A 25,134-nucleotide genomic window follows, 5' to 3' on the forward strand; every position below is an offset into this window, starting at 1 on the left:
GTTAATTCGTGATTACAAGTGTTGTACCATATTTTATTTGCAATAGCAATCCCAGTTTAAGGTAACATTAATAGTTAGAGTAGAAACCTTTTCGAGTTGTATTACGTGTGCTTTAGAAGTAAGATATGGATAGATAGGAATTATAGATTTTAGATTATTTAAACGGATATCTATCGTATTGATTCTGAGTTTTCAATGTAGTCGAGATAGAGCTAGCCAACATTTTTTTGAATTAAAATAGCAAATGCATACTCATTTGCTATTTTTTTCATAATGATAGTCAGTGCCTATGAAAGCTGTTACCGGCCCTAAATAGAATTATAGTCCTACCTGAGGTCGGCCAAAGGTGCGTTGCTATCCCGGAAGAATAACTTGAAACACGTCAAGTATCTCCGCCTTATCGTCAGGTCACATTCAAGTTATATTCAATTTAAGGTAGAATTCAGTAGCAAATATCAATATGCTACAATCGGTACTTCAATGAAACCAATTGCATAAACGTTTGATCCCACTACAATAAAAAACTAAAACGACTGCAGTCACAATTGTAAAAATCGCGACAGCTGATCTGCCATCAGATCAAATAAATACTCACAAAACAACACTAAATCCACAAACACGCTCGAATTACGTAAAACCGTCATGCATGTATTAAAACTTTCAGTAGAATCACAATTTATCTGTTATCTAGCTATTCCATCATTTGTGGATCACAATCATATCACCGCAGTTTAAACTGATATTGTGGGGAACCGCATATTACTATTTTGTCATGGATTTTCACACTTTCAATTAATTAAATTTTGGACTCTATCAAAACTTGATATGGTTTGGATAAAATCAATTAATAGTCCAACAATAATGCGGTTATGTGATTCAAATTGCAATTGACAAATATCTACGGCAAAAGAGGCTACAAAGTAGGAAAATGATTTATTAGACAAATATTGCTTTATATAAAAATTTTATCAGTGTATTATTTATTTTTAATGTTATAAAGCTCTTGTTTGTCTCTTCTTTGAAGTATCATGTCTATTGAATCAAATTGAATAAACACATTGCATATGTTTCTCAGTGCTTGTAAAATAAAAATATAATAAAGTAAGGATACGTCATAATATGTTTCTAATTAATGCTCTCTCATCATTCTACATACAGCTAACATTTTCTATATAAGCATATAGCCACTATAATAAAATCTGTAAAATATAAAAAAACGCCCAATTGTGAGTAACGAGAAACGTCGCCCACAACGGCCGTAATTAACCGGACAATTTAACTTTTTAATTGCGAATTAAGAAACCAAGGAGTGCAAAGGTTGAACTGGCCGTGCAATTAATTGTATAGAGAGGCTTTTGTCACTGAAACTGAACAGTCCAAAATCGATATTTTACTTCTTTCTATAATTTATGTACCTATATTTTAGTGAACGTAAAATTGTGTGCCTTTTTAAGACTGGATTAAATAAAATATGGAAGCCATAACGCAGCTTTTGGACATACAATAGAAATACCATCGTTTTGAATTAAATTTTTGTTAACACAAGTACCTTTTAATCCTTATTATTAAATAAGAATTGCCTTTATACGTATTAATAATAATATGTACGAGTATAGAGTATTTTCTGTATCAATATCAGTTGTAGGCAGTTCACAAAGTGTTACTTAAAACAAGAAACTGAATTTAAGGGTGAAATTAATTATATTAAACGTTTTAATATAATTTATTTCACCCTTAAATTCAGTTGCTTGTTTTAATTAATAATACACGTTTTAATAATGTTAATAGCTTTAATAACACTTTTACAAAGATTGCATATTAACTGTTGTACTTTAATTAACCTTTTTTGGTTACTTAAATAAAACTTACGCACAAAGAGCGCATTATGTGCCCAATCTCGTTTTCAATATTAGCATACTTAATACTTTGTTAAAAACTTAATATAAAAATGAATAACTTATAAATTTCGAATAGATATTTCAAATGCGCGTGTTAAAAAAACATATTCAAAATTTGAAAAATATCTCAAAAATTGTTTACGTGTTTCTAGTTCATATCAAATGTTTTCCATATAAAACAACTAAATAGTAGTCACATAGGTTTTAGTATTTTCATTGTCTTGAATGTGTGAGCTGCTTACGATCCGAGCGCTTGTTAGGAGTTTTCGTCTTACGTTTATCCTCTAATCTCGACTTCGCTTTGTAACCAAACTGAGGTCCTGGATCTTCTTGATCTGGCAAATTACTTTAACCATAATTGGGAGGACTTAGCAATAAGCGTTGTAAATTAGCTACAAAATTAGTAGAAATATACGATACTGTATAGCGTATTTAGTTTTAATAGTGATAAAAGTGCTAGTGCTCTACAAATTAGTATTTGTATCTCAGTAAATGTCATAGATTAGTAAAGATACTTCGCCGCCTTGAAATTGAATGAAGCCACAAACGGCTTATTTTAGTAAGTTCTTTTTTTGAATTCTTGACAAATAAAAACATTTTTAGAGAAAATTTACGAATAAATAACTAATACTGCGTAATTTACGTAATAAATAAATAATTATTTCAAATATTTTAGGGAAATTTTAGCACGGAGACGTGGCAAAACTTTTTTCCTCAACTATTTCAATTCTCAAAACTGGGTACATTTTCTTGTTAGGAGTGAGTAATCTTTACTAATCTATGGTAAATGTATCTATTCCAGTTAACATAAGAACGCAAAAATTGGCTGTAATTTGAACACACCGTATTATTGTGAAACCTTATTATTGTTGTGGATTATTGTGAAAACTGACTTATTTACTGCCAGATTTTTAAATACAAGTCCCCAACACAATCATGAATTCGTCCACTATCCTTTTGAATTGCAGAGCTCTCCATTCAGAATATGAAAGTAATAGATATTATTTCAGACCTTCATTCACCTATAAGATAATTATTTACATACGAACATAACTTCAAACATAATAATTATAGTTTAAAAACTAAAAACCACGCTAAAGTCGCCTAAGGAAAATCGTTAATCCTGACGATTCTGATGAGGAGAACGGGACAAAATTATTAAAATTGTGTATAGTCATCGATTGTTTATAATTCCTCAAAGTTGTAAATTAATCGTACCGTTCAAAAGGGGTAAAAATCGAGTTCTAAGATTCCGTTATATACATGCATACATCAAATATGTAAAAATATATCAAGCTAATAAAAGTGTGGTAAAAAGGTACCTAAGTTTCGTATGATTTGAAACTCGGAACCCAAATGTTCACATACGCAATTACTTAGTGTCACTTTTAGTATTGTCTTTTTAGCCCTATATACTTGTCCTTTACTATGTTGTGTGTGTGTTTAGAATAAAATAAATCACAATAAGTAATAAAGTTCCGGCTGACGTCGCTCATTATCCATTATTTTCTGGAAGTTCCCGTCTTCAGTTAATCTCTTGGGACGTTAACTTTGTTCAATAAATTAACTATAGGATAAGCAAATTTTATTAAGTATATTTATAAGCGAGTCTTCTTGTTCGACGTTTATATCTGTTTTTGTTCGGAACGATAGGTTTATAAAGAAAATAAATGAACAATAAAGAAAAAAACAAAATTAGATATAATTATAGTGAGTTTTAGAGTAGGTCTATGTGAATTTGTAAATCCGCGTGACTTAATTTTTTGTACTGTATTGGAATTTTTAATGAGAAATATACGAAGCACATGTAATGTGTTTCAAGTAAAAAACATCCTCTATTTTGTATTGATAACCTACGAAAGAATTGATTTATATTATATGTATAGACAGACAAAAAAATCATATAAAAGCAGTAAGCAGTTTTTTAATACTTTTCGAATCGTGCAAATAAGCAAAAGAACTTAGAAAACGCGTATAATTTTATTCGAAATCCCCATTTTTACTTATTATATTTTTAATTAATTCATTTTTAATCTCATTGTCTAAACAACAAGTTCAGTGTACATTATAGTGTACACAAACACTAATGATAGCAGGATAGCATAAGCTCTTAGTTGAGGTAGTACATTACAATAAGTAATTAGCTTATCTGCTCGCGTCACGCGAAGCCTGCATCTTGTGAAGCTATCTTACAGTTCCTCTAATCTAGACTTCGCTTGATAAACGAACTTGAACACCTGAATTGTTTTTACTCTATTACCTTGGATAATAACTATTTATATAATTTGTGCAAATTATGCTTGCATTTATAATAAGTTTGAAGATGGTGGAATCGTTTGTGGTTTGAGTATTTATGCTTCATAACAGTGTAGAGCGCTGATGTGAAGGTTTGTGTGTGGTGAGGGAGACATAGTACCAACTTGTTTCTCAGGGATAGCAACGCACCTGTGGCCATTATCTGGCGTTTATTACAGATGGCTGGGGACAGCAGTAGTCACTTATTATCAGGTAGAGTGCTTGCTAATTTAATATGATGTAAAAAATATGAAAGTGGATAAACGGATGTTTGTTACCTTTTCTGTTAAAGGGATTTGAATGAAATTTGGCACACCCATACTTTATGACCGACAATAAAATATAAGATACTTATTACTATTGTAAACGAATCCCACACAAATAGAGCCGTGAACAAATCATTTTTTTTTTTTAATTTTTATTTTTTTAGAAATACAACTGGATATCTGTAAAATACATAATATAGCGCTTTTTAAACAAAAGTTAGGCAGACTGACGAACGGACTGCGTATGCTTAGTAAATGCTTCGGAACCCTGAACAGTAATGCAATCACCATTCCGAACGCCCTATTTCTTAAAAAGCTTAAACGGAAAACGATTTTTCTAGTGTCAGGCTTGAAATGTAAACGAGTCTGAGTACATAAGTAAAACACAGAAGAGTAAATGTTCGCAATATTGCGCTGGCTTTGACAAGCTAGACTTTCTAGCTATTACTAGGGCGATAGGCTTATAACATTTAGGTTTCTATTCATAAAAGTAATTTATAACGAAGAAAATTATTATCATAATATTGTGAATATAAGAATATACGCTGAGAATATTCTACCTCAATCAATTTTGTCCGTGACTGGACTTAAATGTATGTGCGATGCCGACGTGAAAGTATTTAATAAAAAGATTTGAGCATATTGGCAATAAGGGTAGATATTCTCAACCAAAAGTAGGCAAATACCGCATTACGTCCCTCCAACTTTTCAGACCTGACCGTAGGTACGTCTGTAGAATTATTTGCGATAAACGTTCGGTATGTCTCCTTGGATTTCAATGAGCATTACGTTAATGTTAGTCATGTCATGTCATTATAAGTTTATAAATACGTTGATCGAGATTTGCTAGACTGGTAAAGTTCATAATACAATCATAATACAATAAAAATACTAATAATTTTTATTTATGTGTCCTCCATGGACAACACAAAAAAGTCAAGTTAAGCGTAAATTATCATAAATATTTTTTTAAATAGATAGCCAAAACAAAACACCCATAAGTAGGTATATTGAAAATCGCTCTGAAATAGTACCTACCACTATCACAAACTGTGACAAAGTTAAAAAAGTTCCCAATTAATTACATTCATTGCGGTCGAAACTTCGCTCGTTAACTGACAATTCCCTTAAATTCCCATTCAATTAAGTTACTAAATCCCTTTTGAAAGTTTTATAAAGAAAATAGTAATCTGTCACTCGCACGGCGACAACAAAGGGGAAAGCACAGGAGTTTAAAAGTCATAATTTCTTAACTCATTATCTAAGAAAACAAAATAACACCGCCATTATATATTTAACGATAAGTATAAAACGTATAACTTATCTTTGTAATATGTATAAATGTATTTATTCCTCGCTTCTGGTGACCAAAGAGCTGGCGGCTACTTCGCCCAAAGACTGAGCCTTGCGGTGCAGCAAGGGCACGCCGCCAGCGTGTTGGGAACCATGCCTCACACGGCTATTTTAGATGGTTTGTTTTATTTATAGTTATTATTTTTTTATTCCCCTTATATGTGCATAAATATAGTTATAATATAGATATTGTAAATATGTTTTTTGATGAATAATGTAATGTAGATATAAAACTTTGTTGCACTAAAGAAATATGTATAAATTATATTTAAATTCAATTTAGCGGTAACATATGTTAAAATTTTCACAACTCATTAAGTAAATAATTATTCATGAAATATATTTCATTTGTCCGTTTAAAATTTGTAATTACTGTTAAACTTTACTAGTACTTTTAGACCCAATTTATTTAATGTGCATTGGGAAAATATTGTAATAATATATTCAAAATAAGTTACACTTTATATTCATATCAGTTCCACGAAACATAGAACACAAAATGATAATTTTAATGATAGATATGGAACATATACTCCTTTATGAAACCGATATTCAATTGTGGCTATCGTAGCTATATACTTTACTTTCTTTTAAAAGTATATAAACAAGGGTAAGCCATAAGATCCAATAAAAGGGAGATCCGAATTTCATTTATATGTAAGTCTAGGCCATCACTCAACAGTGCCCAAGTGCTTCCCAAATATTTGGTCGCCTCTTGATCCGGAATGCGATCCGTATTTAATACAAAACAATGCTCCCTGTACAAAAGTCCATTAAATATAAGCGATCGTATTTGAATAAGGTATAAAATATGTTAAAGATTAATTTAACCCAAAATAAATATGTAAAATAATATAAAACTATAATAAAACGATTTTAAACTTTAATAAAAGTGTATAGAGATTTAACTATTATAGTAATAAATGAATATTAATATTGCATAATTCTTCTTTGCATAATAGTCTTTTGCAAAATAGACTAGATACGCAAATTAAAACTAAGATGAGCCTATAGTATTATTATTTACAAAATACTGGGAATGGTTTCAGCGACAAAGCAATTTCTACAAATGAACATCTCTACAAATACGTAAAATAATAGATTAGCGTGCTCATCTTGTCAGTATAAAAAAAAAATTGGTTGCCTGTAAAGTCGGTTTACTGACGATAGTTGAACGTGACAACGTCATATGGAAATACTGATGGAATGGTTGCATTTTAAAATTAATTGTGACTCCACTACACTTCAATGTAGTGTAAGTCGATAAATATACACTCAAGTAGGAGAAAGACAGATGTCCAGCGGTGCCGAACGCGGAGGCCGATTGTGTCTCTTTGTCACTCGTTCAGCGCTCTCGTTTACACTTTAAGCCTTAAATGGAACGCCTCAGAGCAGAGCGAGGTAACGCCGCATGAGTCATGTTTTTGGTGCGTGCAGCCGGCTCCGTCGAATTATAAGACGTTGTCACGTCAAAAAACACGCTGAAACCTTTCATTCAATTGTCGCACTACAGCGTGCGTTGCCGGATATTACACACCGTGCTTCTTGATAGTGTACCTGTGTCCTGCTCTTAAACTACAAAAACACCAAACGAAACAAGCGTATAATAAACATAAAAAATATTTAAATGTTTTATTTTGTGTGCAACCCAATTCCAATTTCTCCTAAGACAAAACTTATTCATCAAACCTAGGCGGACAATTAATCATCTTTATATCTGAGCATTCTCGCTTCCAGAATAATGTTATTCGCGATACATTTGCACGGGACGGTAGAGATTCGTCTAGACACCAACAATAGGTCTTTTCAAGATTCATAAACAAAGGCGCAGTCAATTTAAGTATCTATATGTACCCATAATAGAACGAAACAGACCGTTAATTAAGAGCCAGCGTCGGTTTTAGTGTTTGTGCAAGATATAAGTGTTCCTGCCATCCTAGTAGCTAATAATGCATTATTGTTATTTGCTGGTAGGTTTTTGCAGGTGATGGGTGTATCATCTACCTGATATAAAGTTTTGAAGGTGGTAAAACCCTCTCTGGTACGACTCTGGCGGCACCATCACCACACCTATTTCTGCCTTATAACAGCAGTGTTAAGCGCATGGACTGCATCTCGTATGCTATTGAGAAATGCCTGCAAATGCCTGCAAATGGACGTGTTTATTTTATAAAGGACAACTTAGAAAAACAAAAGTCCTCTGACGTTGATCTCACATGTATTTATACACTCCTGGATTTAGAACATGTTGCATTAGTGTTTTTGTTTTCCCACAGTCCAATAGTAACTCCACACGCATAATTAAGTGCAGTATTGCCTGTTTGTTAAATGCTAATAAGGCCGTGGAACTCTATATAGTTTATAGCGAACATTGTGGTGAACTTTAAAGCGCTCTACCTTTAAAACTTTAATATTATTTTGTGCGTAGTGTCTTCAAAAAAACACGCTCAATAAATTCAACTGCTTATTTCAAATTGTTTTTAAACTACATCGTCCAGGTTCTCTGAATTTAAATATTCTATTTCTTTAAATATCATTTAGTTTTTAACTTATCTCATAAAATTACTTTCAAGATAGTATGAAAAAATCTATCATTTATTAATATCTTCAATATCAATTAGGCGGTTGCGACGGAAGCCTATTTTGAAATAAAGCTTTCAACCATGACACTGTAATAAGCTCTTGTCATTTTACTATTACTTAGTAGGCTGTGCGGTTGAAAGCCGCTTTTGTTTCCGACTATACACCATTTACAATAACTGTGCCGTGATTTATCGGTATGCAAGTTGATAGTGATTGTATATTTTTAAAAACAGTCTTAAGTCTATGGCTTCTAAAAGTCAACGGACGTAGACGAAGCCAAGTGTCGCTGTGTGAAATAAATTCTGGTAAACTTAAAACTTTTTTATGGCAAAAAATAATTCCCCTATAACAGTTAAAACACATACAACACAACACAAACGACACGACGTCGTATCCTGCGACCTCGCGACATTGCTGTGGAAATCTGTGTAATATAACTATTTAAATTACCGATGATATCAATTTTTCGACGATAAATTATGAAAATAACTTTAATAGAAATCACGCAGAATTGTATCACAATTTCTCACGACGTTGTGATTTTGTGATGCGTGCCGTGAATTATTTTAAAGTTTTTTTTATTAAATACATACGTCTAAGTTAAAATTTACGCTGCATATTATAGCTTATGGTTTTTAAATTTTATATCTATGATTTCATGTTAAGAGTGACAATTTCATGACAAATGCCGCAAAAATCTTAAAGAAATGCCTAAAATATCACTTTTAATTACACTGGCATGTAAATCACTTTTCTTTAATAAAAAACAACGATTACAAAACGTGAAATTTGAATTAGTAGACAAATTTCAAAAATGTTAATGAATACATTAAACAATGTTTGAAATAATGAGTCAATTTGAGCGGGTTTACCGTGGCATCTCAGGAATTTCACAAAGGGACTAGCAGTGTAGGTACGTACCAAAATGTTTACTATCCAACTAAGACAAAATTCCAATCCACTTTCGATGTATAATACAATGTCCTAAAATTTCGAAACCATCCATAAAAATCGCGAAAAGATGAAAGATACGACAAGGAAGATCAAAAAGATAAAATCTTTTTTCCGCATTAAATAATTATTATCTACCGCAAAATCATTTAAGTATCAGAATTCTCTTTAATGTGTATATAACCTATTACTTTAATTCCAAACGGCACAAAATTATGTACGGTACACAAACAAGACTGTTTTCCAATATTCCATTATGTTTAGTATTAATTTGTCAAAATATAATATGATATTTGGGGATTTTATGCAATATCTTAGAGGGTCACATTCCACCGTCTACTTAATGCGGAGGTATTATAAAAAGATACGTTTCAGGAGCTCAATAACAATATTATTAGACTCGGTGCCGGCATGGCTTCGGCCTATTCTTCCTTTATTATCTGTCGTTACGTATTTTCGCTCGAATACAGCCAACTAAATTATTGCCCCTTAGGCTCGGGCCACACGGAAGAGGTGTCGGACGCTTACGCTTCTTTACTTAAATATAAGTTCATATTATATTAAACGCAAAGGTACTGTAAAATGTTTCAGAATAATAATAATATTTTTGGAGTCGGTGCCAGCATGGCTTATTCTTCTTTTATAATATAAACCATTTAATATTACATGTTTTCACTCGTTTTCAAATGTTTGCTTGTAAGAAGCAGCCCACTTAATGGAAAGTTATAAAATTACAACTGGCTGTACCATAGTCATCTATGTAATCAACCTTATATAGTTCACCCACACATACTTCGTAAAACAACTACGTTGGAACATCTCGTGTCGATATCTCTACGTTAAAAAAAAATATTGCCATAAATATATTATAACTTTACAGGTGCGGGCCAGACAATCGCAGGCAAAGGACATCGGAGGCACACTTTCAATTTTATGCAAAATACGTAGAAGGCAAGGCATATCGCTTTTGTGTGTTTTACATGAACCTACGAAGCGGGTTCTGCATTTTTTTTGGTCCGCGCCTTATATCACTTCTGTAGGCATCTTAGTTTGTCGACATTCCATTCGAGTTTCGACTTTATCGCTTCTCGACCAGGTTAATTTACGATTGTGTGTATCTAAATCAAACATTACCAACTAAAGTAAATAGCCTAATCTTTTTATCTGGTATATTTACAAAACTAAAAAAATATACCAGAACCTGAGTTATTGCTTTGGAAATAATATCTACGAGTACAATTAGAAATCTGCTACAGACTAAAGAAACTGTATTCAAACAATAGTCGAACACAAAACGACCTAATAAGGCTAATCCCGTGGATAGTAATCTTCGTAGCAAAAATTTAATAAAGCTTTGAACGTATAAGTTCAGCCAAGCGAGAGCATTACAACGACAATCATTAAATTCAATGTACTGAGTATCATATGGATATTTATTATTGCTCTAAAGTTAAATGTAAAGATAAAATTATTGCTCGCGTAAATTTGTCACACCAGAGACAAATGACTGCTGGCTGTTTAATCCTGTACATGCGATTTTTTCCAAAACATATAAAGCCAGGTTTAAGCAAACCCTATAATTAATTGATCATTGTCACCCATGGACATGAATTTTCTACACAAAACAGCTCAAGAGTATTTTTTTAGTATTAGGACCGATTTTCTATAGGTCGAGTTATATTCGATTTTACTTATTAAAATACCCTCGATATCAACATTGCGCCTACAGCTCATAACTAATCAAACTAGAACCTACAACTTAAACGTGAAATTATAAAAACCAAAATAGATGAAGCTGTAACACCGCAGTGAAACTACAAAGAGTTCTAACACCATTTTAGCATAACAAACAAACAGAAATACTTACAGTTACCCCCAAAACTAACCCAACTCGCTCTTATATCCATTACACTGAACTACGACCTTTCAAATCTAAAGGACATTTTTATTATCAAAAACCTTTAATAGCGAACGGAACAAAATTCCTTTGGAATCGTCGTCTATTGAAAAGTTCTCTATTCATAACTTTAAACATTATCTACTGGTCTTGAAAAGTATCCAACAAAGTTTACTGTTATTTATCCAATTACAAAGCATTTTTAATATTGTATACTGAGGCGTGGAGTCTGCTTATACGAAGCACCAGTTCCCTTAGTATGAGTATGAGTTTTACGTTTTGACAAAAATGACTGTTTTTGTTTTTGTTTACGTATTTCTTAAACTATTCCAATCAGTTCTGATGCAATCCGCTAGGGGCACTGATTGGAAATGTATGGGCAAATATGTAAACAAATACCAAAACATATTTTTTTGTAAAAACGTAAAACTCATACTAAGGGTACACTCATACAAGGGTAAGGGTCACTGTAGCCTATTGTGATCTATAAATCAACCTAAACGATGCAGTGAGGCCATAGATGCATTGCTACATACACACCCTTTAACCGAGGCTCCCCTGGAATTTAGAACAGAACATAGCAGCGCTACTATCATGACGGCTTGAAATGATATCAATGTGATTCCCATCGCTGATGAGATGTTATGGATAATTAACTATAGACGGCTTCAAGAAAGTTCAGTAAACCGAAAAAAGTACTGCATCTTTATACTACCATTATATGTGGCAGTGCTTTCACAGTTCCCTAAGGAGTTATATTTTGAACATTTCTTTAAAAACAGTTTTTCCTTGCGACTCCAACCACATGCTATCTTGCGAAAGTTCTTTCTGATTTTATCCAAACATACTTTTATGGACTAGGTATGCAGAAATATTGTTAATATCAGTTCATAAATTTTTAAGAATATCGATACAGATATTCCTAAAAATACAGATTCAGATAATAAGTTAGGAAAATATTTGCATGTTTTGATGTTTTACCAAACATATGTTATGAGATTAAATCTGGTTGTGACAGTTTTTTGAAATCTAAGACACTTCTACTTCATTATAAAATATCAAAACATTCAAACATTCAAACACCTATCATAGAAAAAAAAGGTGCAATTAAATGTTGAAAATAAATGTCATTGTTCCTAGCAAATTACACCATTGAGGTTGCGTTAAACCAAAACGAAGAAAGAGCATTAGGACCCTACATGATACAACACGACGATAAATATACGTACGAAGGGACGCGAACTCTTCGAAAGTTCCGAGCATGCTTTTATCGGAACATCGGAGATACATGCTGCACGGTATGACACATGTCAGTAGTTAGCAGTTGCCTCGCCTTATTACTTTATAACCTAAGTTTTAGTGAATATCTTGATCACTACTATGCTATTTTTAACCAAAGAGTTTTTTAATCTTTGCTTTTAGGAAACTTAGATAGCTCTGACTATTTTTTTTTTGTTATCGAGGAGGAAACATTCAAAAGGTACCCGACAACGTGGGAGCGACGCCGGGTTGTGTGGGATTTTTACCGCACTAAAACCCCCCCGGTGGCCGTCCTCTGCGCTGCGTAGAGGGCTCCGGGATCTCCAAAGGAACGCAACCGGAGTCCTCTTAGCGCGTTGCCCCGTCGGGCTCCGCCCAGGTGAGCTTGACGCTCGCCACACCATCTGGTGTGTACGACGGTATGCGACCACACATACCGTCGTCCTTCCCGGGGCCGCTGGCCGGGCGGTTCGAGCTCCCACTCTTGCCGTCCGCAACCCCGGAAGCCCCCTTTTAGTCGCCTCTTACGACAGGCAGGGGATACCGTAGCCCTATTCTAGTCCCGGAACTACAGGGACAAGATAGCTCTGACCAACCATCGAAAGATCCGACTTTTTAATGCACAGCGCATAACACTTGGTGTATGTTATCTGGAAGTTATTCATTTGTGTCCTAATACATTTTTTATCAATGTTATTGTGTAATTCTACCATCACTAGATTCCACTAACACTAGAGTTAATAGCTAATTAAAAAATATATGTAAATTAGAAATAAGGGGCAAAATAAATGTAATGTTATCTGTTGGAAATCTATCTGGCCAAAGCATTGCAAACCAAGTTGTATAGGCAGCTAGCACTAAAAATATCAGAGTTTAAAAGATTTCGCTTTACATTTAACTAATTCATGACGTCAGAACCAAAACCTATAGAAATCAATGCGTTCATTCTGATAAGTCGCAAGTTTGCAAGCACCGTTATCGCAACGTCGATGCCTGCCGCATAACACTTGTCAGGATGTTTTGGGCTTTGTTTATTACTTTGCTTTTCATGCACCTGTACACGAACGTTTCAATTTACCTGTCTAATGTAACAAATCATTTGTTAGACTATACAATTGACCCTTGTTAAATCTTTGAAAGTTTGACATTATACTCGTATACTACATATCCGCTTAGGACTTTTTTGTAAGATTAAGATAGCAAACAAGCATGCAGTTTACTTGATAAAGTTATCACTGCCGCCCGTGATAATCTGTAACGTGCTCTATTTACAACAGAAGTTCTGTCTAAAGACGATAACATATGTATTGCCACTCCAGCTAAGGTGGTTGTCTCATTTATGAGTCGCACAATCTACATTTTTTCACTAAACCTTGCCAGAACTGCTTTACGTGGCTGGTAGGTGGTGATAGGTGTGGCTATGGTACGTTCCTGAGTACGCTGAATACATCGAAAACGTGTCTTGTATTATATATGCTTGAAATTATCTTCTTATCATTAAAGGAAACTTTGGGACGAGTTTTTATCAAGCCATCACAGGATACAGTCGGAACGCTCGGCGTGCAGTGCGCAGTTTGTAACACTTACGAGTATCAGCCGAGTTCATAGTTTGCTCACTGAATATTACCCGGTTACCTGTTCAAATATACACTATAAATGACTATTCTAGCGAGATAAAATGCTTCGACGCGATAAAGCATTCTATATCCCACGGGCATAATATCTCATGGGATAGATCTTCATTTAGGCTTTCTTTGTAATAAATTTCTTTTGTGCTTAATTTCTGAGAAATGGTTTCAAAATGGTTTTTATATGAAAACTTATAACAAAGTAAACATAAATGGAATATCAGGTAATAGGTAAAAATCATTTGACACAATGGATGCTAAATGTGTTCTTAGCTATATGTTCAAATCACCTCATTTCATTCTTGCGTTACAAATCAGTTATAATAAGCGATGAAACTGACACAAAAATTGTTCATCAAAATATGTAGAACATATATTTTCCACCCTCGAATACATTTTCGCGAATTCTTAGACAGGCACGCGGTATATTTACCGAAATCACGCCAACAGAGAGCGTACGATCAGAGCCCCAAAGAAAACACACGACAATATGTTTCACACGTCTGACATATGAGCGGTTGGGGCGTCATTACACCTAAGTTCCACTTTGATGCCTAAATCTCTCTTTTGTCCTGGCATGTGTGCAGAGATGTTAACGTACGAGGCACTTATCCGGAATCGGAATAAGAGGTGTTACGATAAATGTTCTTTATTCTTCACCATATTTTGAATTTAAAAAAACATCACAAACGTTATATCTTGCTTATAGAAATAATTGTTAGACATAATTATGCTAATTTCCTAGAATTAAAGTTAAGTAACGTCCACAAACAAAAATCTTTCTTAAATACAATTGCTTTTTAGTCATTTATCATTCAAACGTAAAGTAAAAAATAAGTCTTCATTTTGGAACATAGCTAAATTTATATGCTTTTAATTCATAATGAACGCGACGTTAGCGCGCCGGAACATGACCGTATGTTTTATCATGCAAGCCTGAGGGGACTCTTATTGGGACATGTATTGGAAAATCTTTATGTTATTATTTACGCGACAAGGAATTTCGCGGCGCTAATACCCGTCCCGCTGTACATTTATTGAAGTTTTATTAGTAAATACCTCTCATACATCGTCTCAGGGAATTTCGATTATTACACTCTCTCTCTTTTGCTTTATACCTATGCTTATATTAAAATTGAAATATATATTAATGCATTAATGATATGCATTTTCTATGGTTGATGTAGTATTTTAAATATCATGTTATTAACAGAATAAGATTCTGTTGAAATCATTATTACTTTGTTCTAATATCGATAATATTCTGATAAGGACGAAGCTACCTTGGCTGACTTTTTTACATCCCACTGCTGGGGAGGGATCTTTTTCCATCTGTTGGAGCAAAGGAACGCGAAACTATTCTTGCAATAAATGAATGGATTTTCATCGAATACTTTCAGAAAGACTCTAATACCAATAATTAAAACTTCCGATAATTTCTGTCATAATTTAAAAGAATTACTGCAATATAGCACTTTATTGGCTAAAAAATAAGCCATAACTTGTTTTAATGTTTTACACAATCCGCTTTTTCTCGGTTTTGCGATATATTTCATACTGAATCCTGTAAGCCTAGCGTTTTATCCCCACCTTGATAGATGATAGAGATTTGGTTCTACAGCTTTGGACTTAGTCAGTTGCTTTCACCACTAAGTTTTACAAATATTTGGAAGTTTAAAATTGACAGCTTACAAACATTTGTTTCCGTGTAAAATCTTTTGATAAAACTGTAACACAAATTTTGAACTTTATTACTTTTTATACATTATTATAACCAAATTATAATATTACACGTTACATTTGATAAAGCTGATTCAATGATGTTTCAATGAGCCAGAGAAATACCACTTACGATTACTAACGAAGCAATTTATCAGTTCATTTTTAATTGATTTCAAAAGACTCAAATACGAAATATATTATAGGTGTTTATGTAGTTATTTCTCTGTGTATGTGTCAATACACACAAATGGTAAAATTTACAAAACAGGAAATATATGGTAAGACGTGTTTGCCAAGAAAGGGCACAAATAAACCTACATTATGAAAAAAAATCATAAGAATATAAAAAGCTAATAATATAAAATAGGTTTAGCTATGCCAAACATTAGCATATATAAAAAAGACGACAAACATTCTAAAAAGCAGTTATTTCTGGTATCATATAATAAGTTTCGAACAGTTTTAAAATCAAAACTAGACCTCAACTTTTATTACTTGTATAGTTCACAAAAAAGATAATGAATCTCCCAACTTCCAAAACAAATATATTATACCATATAACACCAAAAGTTGATTTCTGAATTCTGACAGGTTCAATGAGGCAACGGGAGGCTAAATCACAGCCATGAATCATGGGCACTTTATTATCTGTGGGCTCGCAATCAGCCTTCCATGAAAGCCTGCGGGAGTCGCGCAATGTTTTATGAAAGTGCTTTCGGCGTTGCATTTTGATAAAACGGCCCACTCTGCAATACCGATGTTTGAGTTTATGCGTTTCATTCTAACGTACAATCACGACTGCGCAGTGTGCATACATCTTTTTTGGTCAACGCCCGAACTAAAATAGGAATTTACAAACAGGGATTTCAAACGGATATACTCATTGTATATCTGCGTTTATAGTTACATAAGTGTGTAGGTAAAATTATTATGGGTATTAAAATATGAATCCCATCCAAAACATACAATGTACAAAAATACAACATAATGCTTCTATAGTAAAAAAAACGCGACATCTAACATATGAGTCGGTTATTTTTTACCATTTTTTTGGTAACTGACGAGCATACAGTCCACCGTCCGTAAGTAGCTACTGCCACTTATGGACATCTGTAATCAACCCTAGATAGGATTAGATATCCCTACCTGATGTCGGGCTAAGGTGCGCCGCTACCCCTGAGGACTAAGCGGGAACGCCTCTGAAATGTATGTCGCCCTTACCTCACCCTTCAAAGCAGAACACAGCAGCACTAATACTATTGCTATAAGGCAGAAACACGTGTGGCGGTGATGCCGCCAGAGGGTTCTACCAACTTAAAATTTATTTACGAGTAATACCTATCATATATATATGTAACTATTATCCTTATAGATTTTGCCGAATTAATTAACTTTTTAACAACATTTTACTATAACCCAATCAATTTGACATCTTTATTTATTTAATATATACATGCTGACCTTTTTATGTTAATTAACGACACCCACGTGTGGAACTTAGAGTCGAATTATTATAAATTTAATGATTATAGAAAAAAGCGTATTAAAACCCAAAATGTTATTTCTATCGAGATTATGCGCCGACGCCATCATTAAAGATATCATCCCGGAGTAAAGTCTGTAGACTGAAAATAATCCACCAAGATTTTTTCGATACCCAGTGCTTACATGTAATATTTCCCCTCTCCTAAAGAGAAGTAGGAAAATTAGCTTCCGGGCGTGTGACGATACAGAACATTAATCGCACACCCGACTCGTTCTTGACAGCTACCAGTCGAAGGGTGCGTTGGGGTGCGTTTATAGAGTTCCATGCAAATATACTTGCAGTTTACATATTTTATCTGCTCGAGTGTAAATAACTTTTTTTAATAATATTGACTTAGTAAACCAGCTGTTTTTATAATATTTGAGTAGCAAACGAGTATATAGTCTACCTGCTAGTAAGTGGTTATGTGGTATGAGAACTAAGTTGGCACCCCTCGAATACTAAACGGGAACACAGCAGCGAATAACACTGTTGTTATAAAGCAGAAACAAGTTTGGCAGTCGCCGAAGTCGTACCACACAGGGTTGTACTACTTCAACATGTAAGTGTATGGAAACAAGTGCACCTATACTGTAAAGATGCCTGTAAATAGTATCTTTTTTGTACCCGAGTAAGGCAGTACGAGGTGAAATAACGGAGATTTGTCTGGAAGATTTTAATCGTAGTATCGTTTCAAATCGCAGTCCTATGATACTGTAAATACCAATAGTATTCTATGCTAGGAAGAAACAAGAAATAAATTGTAAATAATACAAACTTCTGAATGAATACTTTTAAAAAAGACGTAGCGGACCTACTGATAATAGCTACAGACTAGATCTATTACAACCATCTTAAGAATAAAATCAGTAAAACATATTGTAGTGATCATTCGATGAATTTGCAAAGCATTAATACAATTACGTAAACTACTACAAACCGGACATTTTTGATAACTCGAACATTACACACATTAGATATATTGCTTGTTAACATATTAAGATATCCAAGATATCAATTACGTGTGTACGCTAACTGCCAAATTTAATTTGATAACAAATTAATCAAATGCTTGAATTGCACACATTGACACGACACGTAACGGACATTTGACGACCATTAATGTTACATTAGTTATATTATTCAGATCCCAGTAAGATTTTTTGTGAAGATTCATGATGATTGAAGCAGCAAACTAGTATACATTGTAATCATTAATATTCTATTGTCCTGCTGGGCACAGGTTTCCTCTTAGAATGACACGGATTAGGCCATAGTCCACCGCGCTGGCCAATAGCGTATAGTTTTTTCTTTGAGTTTTTTTCTATAAATCTACAAATGTGCAGGTTTCCTTACGATGCATTAAACAAGTGATAATTAATTTTTAATATACCTAAAACTTTGAAAAATCAGAGGTATGCCTGGGATTTTAACCTCGACCCCTCGATCGAGAGACCAAGTTTCTAAATCACTAGGCTTTCACTGCTATAAACATACTTACTGTAATCCTTGATTGTAAGTGGTAATTGCCGTCGATAATTATTTTCATTCAACTCCATATAAACTTGGAGCAGCTCATACATGCGTTGAAACTCTCAGGACTATGATGATCGCCTCATAAATAGTTATCCTCATCACATAAGATAACACAGACACAATTTTTAAATGTTGTGTATAATTTTGTCTGACGTCATAAAACACATACATACAATATAAACTTAAACATTTAAAAAAAATACAATTCGAGTCTGTTTTATAGTACCAAACTACTCGTAAATTGCCGGACTTCAAGCTTAAGATAATATAAAACCAGCTAAAGTTACGTTATACTAACTATGCCAAAAATATTGAATGCTTAAGAAACTATGGATCCAACGCTAACGAAATTGCTTTAAAATGTACTAAAACAAGTTACCGTTGAATAAATTTTCATGTTAATATCGAACTTTGGAACAACTTTGAAGCTTTGCGATGAAAAAGCTTTCGTTGATAATATATACGTGCATTCAAAGCTAAATGAACCAAAAACCGCACACGTACACGATCTTGGAACGATTAGGTAACCTAACCTAACCTAAGCCAATAAGATTTAATACTTAAAGATCTATGGATTCAACGCTAACGAAGATTGCATGTTACCCTTGAATACATTTTCATGTTAATATTGACCTTTGAAACAACTTTGAGGCTTTGCGATGAAAAAGCTTTCGTTGATAAGACATATACGTGCATTCAAAGCTAAATGTACCAAAAATCGCACACGTACACGATCCTGGAACGATTAGGTAACCTAACCTAACCTAACCTAATCCAAAAAGATTTAATACTTAAAGAACTATGGATTCAACGATAACGAAGATTGCAGGTTACCCTTGAATACATTTTCATGTTAATATTCAACTTCGGAACAACTTTGAAGCTTTTCGATGAAAAAGCTTTCGTTGATAAGACATATACTTGCATTCAAAGCTAAATGTACTAAAAACCGCACACGTACACGATCCGGGAACGATTAATGTTGCTGCGAGTAAAAACCGGTGAAAACCGGTTTGCGAGTCGGAAAAATTAATCCGACTTTTACTTTATTTACTAGAGCTGCATCTTTTTAGAGGTCCGTAGCCAAAATGGACCCTATTACTAGCCGCTGTCTGTGAACCTGTCCATGTGTGTGCCTGTCATAGGACCCTATCTCTTAAACTGTCATAGATATTCACTTGAATATTTTAAAGAGTGGGTATTGAATATAGACGCTGTAATTACACATGGGCACTAAAAATAAGAAAATGAAAATAAAAGGTTGGTCCACTGGGTAAGGCTTGAAGCTAACTTCACCATGTTGCCAATCAGTGTCCAATGTTTTCAACCCGGATAAGGCCTCCAAACCTAAGAAATCGCGACCGACAGCTTAACGTGCTCATTATCGATTTATCATAAAAATAATTATTTATTACCCAATGATTTCTGTCAAAATAAATTTGATATCCGATATTCATAGATTAAATATTTGTACTCGTACCCATACTATAAATTTATATTAAGCATAATTATTGCTACAAACAACGCAATCAGTTAATATGTAAGAATCCACATGACATTCCGCACAATATTATTTCAGTGATAAATTAATTTCAGTAAAATCATTCGAATAGTAACACAGCAGACTTATTACATTTAAGCTTTACACAAATATTCACTGTTGCAGATGATACAAAATTTATACAAACAAAAAAACAGATATGACTGTTGTTGGTTAACCAAAGATCAAACCCGGAATGCTTTGAATAGGCTCCCAATATGGGATCGTATTAAACGCCTGGTTTTTCGGAACCTATCTGCAATATCCCTGTATTGTTCTATATTTTTTGTACACTGTCCAGCTGTGCCGTTCTAAACTTCAATGGCGGTGGCAAAAATAACGTAAACCTTTTTATGCGAGGCACCCTCGTCTCGGTAATGGCATTATAATCTGTTACTCATGGAAAACAACTTGTCTTTTGGGATACTTAGTTTTGTATTGATTTCCGAAAATGTATTTTGGGGTCATCGTAAATTACGTCAATGTACACATATTTTACAGTTTATTTACGAGTTTATATTTAACTAGGTTTTAGTTGTGGCTACGCTCGCGATCAAAGGTTTTATCTATACCCTGTCCTTTTCTGAACTCCTAACAATGTGTGTACAAAGTTTTATAATAATAGGTTATATAGTTAAGTCATGAAGTGTAGCAAACAAACAAACTCACATTTGAATTTATAATATTATGAAGGATTACAGTAAGGATATAATATGACGTCAAGAAGTTTTGACCCTATTCCATATTACTGGATTGTGGGTTTGTTTACATGTGTGTGTTCGTGAGCGTGTTTATATGTGCTCCAGTGTTTATGTGACTGTATGGTTATTGATAACTGTAAGAAAGCTAAAACATTTTCTTTTTAAAAATCAATTAAAATATTAAATTATTTTTGCACATAACATATTTTAATACATATCCGAATGGAGCAGTAGTATCTTGAAATAGGTCATTTAAAGTGTTATAGTCAGAAATATCTCTATTTTGTAAAGAGCATACGATTTTTATGCAAATGACTTACCTTCTCATATAAGTACTACACAGAATAAGTAACACAAACTTGCTAGGTAAACACGACCTGACTTAACCCGTACACTGCTGATCGGGATATTCCGGGCTCTACCTGCTCGTTAACTATGCTCGGGGATCTTAAGAACCTAAACGTTTTATCTTTACTTGCTTGTTTATCGCAAGTCGACTTTCCTTTTCCTTTTTCCATGTTTCGATCGAATCGTTACTGAATGGCATATTATAAACGTAGCGTACATAAAAAGGGATTATATTCTGTTTAACAAAAGTAAGCCGTGGCCATACTGTTGCAGATATATTTTTATTTAAACTTTTTATATCTGACAACATAAAGTATATACAACCTCAAATTATGTATAACGTTGCCTAAGAATGAAATATAAATAAAAGTATAATGGTATCATGGTAATGTAGATATTCGGCAGAGATACGGATTAAGAGGCCTAAAAGACCTGCAGGAGCCTTTAAAGCCTTCGAACGATCTATGTGCTGATAACCATTACATCCAAATTCAAACTGAAGCATGCAAGTAGTATGCGGGACGCCTGCTCCAGTAGAGAACTCAATGCCCAGACATGGGATGTGAACACAGTCTATCCTTTTTGTATCCTTTTGCGGCATTGTTTTGCAAAACTTTAAAATAAAACGTCAAATAGAGAATAGAACTATTGTTTGCTTGCAAGCATGCTGGGTCAGTGAACTCCGTCAATTCACAATACATTTGACAGTGGAACCATTCGACCTGACAAGTAAAAGTTCTTAGGCGCATAGCATATCCCAGCGAACGGCAACATTTTTGGCATCAAGGGGTATGCACCCCTTTTAAGTACTACGTAGTAGCTACATAATGAAATGATAGGCCACATTCACGGTAAACTAAATGGACACCAATAACAAACAAAAATAGTTTCTAAAATTTGACGGTAAAGATAACGGACGATAACTTAGTGTACAGAAAAGTCCGCGCGCCGCAATGAGAGGTTCTAAGAAGACCAGTGGGCTGCAATGAGGGGGTTGCGGGCCGCGGGTTGCCGACCGCTAATATATCCCAATGCATCTCGAAGAAGGCCTTCTTACAGTCGGAATCTTATGTAAGAAAGAGTGCACCAACAGTCTATAGTGGATAATAGATAAATACTTGCAATAATTATTCCCAAAATTCTGATACCTTCAAACTAACAACTGTCAAATAATAATATCCACAGGAATCGTAACGAGATAACCAAAACTCCATCCAAATTGGATCAATAGTTTCTGAGAAAATCACGGATATGCTGGTTTACATACATACATACATACATAGCGAACCTCCTTTATTGAAGTCGGTTAAAAAAAGTCGGTATTTCTCAAACGCATCAGAGCATTCACAATCAGAGCACTAAGTAATCTATCATTGGACTGCATTACATTCTAATAGGCAAATATAAAGGCCATATTTGAAATACGGTTTAATACAGTTACAAATTATTTTGTCTACTGCTTCACGTCAATACACTCAATTGTATTTTCAAAGAAATATTTTTTGGAAACGAATAATCGTCTAGTGAAGCCCTTGAAGTGTAAAGAGCGATAATCAAAGAATAGAAGTATTGTTCAAAACGAATTTCATTCGTTTGAAGCGAAAGTATAAACGCGAAGTAGAAAACGTGTCGGAAAAGTGTTGTCATTTATTTTTTATATCAAAACGTCGCCAGAATTGGTGAGTGGCAGTTTTTGTTATTCATCGACAGTTCATTCATCTCGACTGAAACATTGACAGATCCATTGTAACCACGAACAATAACGTCGCCACCACAGAAATCGTAATAAAAAGCTTTTTCGAAAGAGCTTTCAAACTTTCTAACCGATTATTAAGACAAGTAATTAAAAACGTGAACTCGTTTCGTAACTTTTTGAATTATTACACAGTAACACTATCTTCTGTAGCGACAGCGGAAAGTTTAAAACTTAATTAATTCGTCGCTGCACGAAGTTTAGGCAAATGTTCAATATTCTACATACTTTCACACATAGTTTTGTTTGCACTACACACTAGATTGCAACTCAGGAAATATTTAGAAAGCTTTAAGAAATTAAACTAAATAATATTAAAGAACATGCATTTACTCAAAAAATGAAAACAAGTACGAAAACAAAAATCAAAACAACAAATAAACTCAAATAAAAACACACATACTTAAACAAAACAAAGTTTGTTATCTACTTTCTTAACGCACGAATTTAAATTTAATTCACTCAATTTAAATTAACTCTAATTAATAATTAATGACACATAATAAAAAGTAGCAAAGTTGCATAGGCCTACCTCGGGATCCAACCGCAGTTTATGGTCACGAGAGGGCGTGAGCGAGAGGGTGCAAACAACTTTTCGAGGGAGCGTGCGGCACGCGCGAGCCGCGGGTACCGGCGATTCATTAACAACGAGCTGGAGGCTGCGGCCCGCCCGCGCCCCGCGCCGCCGCGCAAGCGCCCGCCCGCCCTGGCCCGCTCCTGTTGCATCTGGCGGTGACGTCGACGTAAACGCCATGAATACGTCTAATCGCAGCATCTGGGTAATCTACGCGGTCAGATTACGTACACTTTTGTTGGCCGCGAAAAATAAGACGCCCTCGCCATAACTTGTCGGCAGTTTTTTTCCCGTTTTGTAGTTGGATTATGTGCTCAACCTAGCAAACTTTGCGAAGTTGTTCAAAAGTTTGCGAGCAGAACAACTTGTTTGTAAAAGTACGAGTATATCAATGATATAATACCTACATTGTAACATTTATCGCAAAGTTTTAAAGATGTTGAGTTATATATACTATTTATACATTCAATTAATTAAATTAATCGTGTTTTGTATGACTATATTAATTATTTTTAATGTAAGAGACATCTACCAATCTTTATGAAAATATCTATTTTCATATCTATCATATTTGATATCTATCAATACTACTTATTTGAAGATACTCTTTTTACTTGATATAATAATATTACGTAAAAGATTTAAATATAATTTAAATTTGAGAAATAAAAGAAAGTACGCCGTAAACTAAAAAAAGCTTCTCTTACCGGGTATAATTAACGGTGAGAACTATCTAGATACAGTAACCGGTAAACAATAAAATTACGACCACTCACAAACCGCAATTTAATATAAAAAGATTAAACAGTATTAAATAAAAGTAATACGCATCACTACCCATTCACAATAATCCAGCTCGAACGTAATCAGAGATTAGTTAGAATAAAATAAAACGTGCCCTCCGGACCTCCATCAGGCAGTACAAGTTAAACCGTAATCCCTTAAACACGGTGGACATTATTTATGGGAGGGCTAATAGTCGGCTCGCGGCGCTTCAGCGAACATTAGACACCGTGGAACACTAATCGATTTGTTTTTACAAGTTAACTTTGTTACACCATTTCGGTCGTGTCATACGAATTATCAGTTACCTAAATATCATCATCTGAAGGTGGTAGAATTCTTTGTGGTTTGACTTTGGCGGCACCACCGCTACACCTATTTCTGCCTTATAACAAAAATTTTAAGCGCTGCTGAGACATACTTTTCCGAGGCGTTCCAGCTTAGTCCTCAAGGGTAGCGACGCATCTGTGGCCGACCTCAGGTAGGAACATCTAATCCTATCTGGGGTTGATTCCCCATGT

At 34.2% G+C, this 25,134-nt stretch overlaps 1 protein-coding gene across 2 annotated transcripts in view; it reads right to left on the reverse strand.

Moving 5' to 3' along the window:
* Positions 1–25,134, reverse strand: part of LOC140758013 (lachesin) — a 139,082-nt gene that overhangs the window by 75,847 nt on the left and 38,101 nt on the right. Inside the window, exon 1 of one of the 2 annotated variants that reach the window (XM_073093956.1) lies at positions 23,789–23,914. The exons of the other annotated variant lie outside the window; for it this stretch is intronic. The gene's annotated coding sequence lies outside the window, so the exon portion shown is untranslated. Of the gene's footprint in view, positions 1–23,788; positions 23,915–25,134 lie in introns of those variants that run through there. 2 annotated transcript variants of the gene reach the window in all.

The sequence above is a fragment of the Epargyreus clarus genome, unplaced genomic scaffold (assembly GCF_041222505.1).
Source record: "Epargyreus clarus isolate Ecla_fem2 unplaced genomic scaffold, WU_Ecla_fem_2.2 ptg000005l, whole genome shotgun sequence".
In the NCBI taxonomy this organism is placed as follows: Eukaryota; Metazoa; Arthropoda; class Insecta; order Lepidoptera; family Hesperiidae; genus Epargyreus; species Epargyreus clarus.